We start from the raw sequence: 2006 nt of genomic DNA on the forward strand, positions 1-2006 counted from the left end.
CAAGCCCTGTGGTGCCCCACTGGACACCTCCCTCCATTCAGATGAAATGCCATTGACAACTACTCTCTGAGTGCAGTTCACCAACCAGTTCCCTACCCACCTAACTATCCTACAGTCCAGTCCACAGTCCTTTAGTTTAGTTCAGAACATCATGGGGAACCCTGTCAAAAGGTTTACTGAAATCCAGGTAAACAACATCAACAAGGATAACAGCCTCTTTGTTATCACAGCTATACATGCAAAATTGGATCAGAGGTATTTTTATAACTATTTTATAATTATAATAAAAATAAGTTTTTTAACGTTTGTTGCCTCTGTCCTCCCCCCCCGTACTTTTGTCTCAACTAATTGGTTTATATTTTATTTGTTAGAGATTTATGATTTAAATATCCTTTTCTTCTATGATTGGCTGATATAAACAGTGCTGTTTTCTCAGCTGTAATGAGTTTGCTTAGATGCTATAGTACTTTTGTCTCAACTAATTGGTTTATATTTTATTTGTTAGAGATTTATGATTTAAATATCCTTTTCTTCTATGATTGGCTGATATAAACAGTGCTGTTTTCTCAGCTGTAATGAGTTTGCTTAGATGCTATATCATGCATGTAGATGTATGAAAGTAGAGAGAGCATCAGTGCCTATTACCCACCAGACCACTATCCGTGGGGGAGCACCTAATGCCTGGAACCAGTCACCTATGAGTCAAGGAGAAATTTGGATTAGGCGTGCTATGCAGAGGGTAGTAGGTGTAGAAATGCTGAGGTCGCCGCACCTACTGCTTCTCTGCATATCACACCTAATCCAATCAAGCCTGCTATTGTCATTCACCTGCTGTTGTCATTCAGCATCTGGAATCACTTCCCTCTCCAAGATATAAAGACAGATGGACTCACATTCTAGCTGTATGTTAAGAAATGAGCAGTGGCTCATGAAAGCTCATATCTTGCCACAGATTTTGTTGTCTTTAAGGTGCTACTGGACTCTTGCTCTTTTCTACTGACACAGGCCAAAACATTACAATGGGCACTGCACTAGTTATGCCCATTTTGGCACAGCATCTTGTAGGGTAAGAGGGTAAGATGTTTACATTAAAGTGCAGATTTGCCTTTTAAAAAGATGCATCTTTTAAATTGTGGTGTGCCAGCCCGTAATGCTGATTTAACTGGTTGCAGAGTTTGGTGGGACTTGTAGAGGTCAGTGGGACTTGCATTTGGCTGCATCATAGCCTGCTGCATCATGAAAGACAAAAATACTATCTAGTGTCTGATACCATTGGAAGCGGAGGACTGTGAAATGTTCCTGCAGGTGGGGGCGGGAAGGGTAGTAGAGCCAGCAAGGATCAGTTCCTGTAGCCTTCCTTTAGTATGATCTGCAGCTGTCTGTCTGTCTTCCCAGAATGCTACTCTTTGTTCCTTCCTCCCAGTTAATTTCCTTCTTTAAAAATCAGCAAGCCTCATGTGAACTTAATCCACAGTAGGGTTGATAGCTCTGGGTAGTGAGAGAAGGGATACCTGAAGGTTGGAGGAGTGGAGCCTAGGGATGGTGGGATTTGGGGAGAGAAGGGACCTCCGTGGGGTATAATGCCATAGAGTCCTCCTTCCAAAGCAGCCATTTTCTCTGGGGGAATTGATCTCTGTAACCTTAAAAACCAGATATAATAGCGGGACATCTCCAACTACCACGTGGAGACTGGCAGTGCTACCACAGTGCAAACCAAACTCTAATGCTGACAGATACAAGGCTGTTTTCCAGCTTTAAAATAATCTAATAGAAACTACTCTTTAGAAAGCAGGCCCTGTGCAGTTAGGATTCTTCAGAGTATCAGTAACCAAACTCAGTGTTTACAATTACCGCATTGAACATTCCTGCCTAGTTCTACCTGACTTTTAGTTCTCTTTCAGGATAGTGTTTCCAAATACAGCTAAACCTTGTGTAACCCTCACAGAGAAACCTGCAGTCAACAGGATCTCACGGTCTGGTATTTATAGTAAGTTGTTAATGGATAT

This window comes from Gekko japonicus, unplaced genomic scaffold, assembly GCF_001447785.1.
Source record: "Gekko japonicus isolate JY-2015 unplaced genomic scaffold, Gekko_japonicus_V1.1 scaffold2220, whole genome shotgun sequence".
Lineage (NCBI taxonomy): Eukaryota > Metazoa > Chordata > Lepidosauria > Squamata > Gekkonidae > Gekko > Gekko japonicus.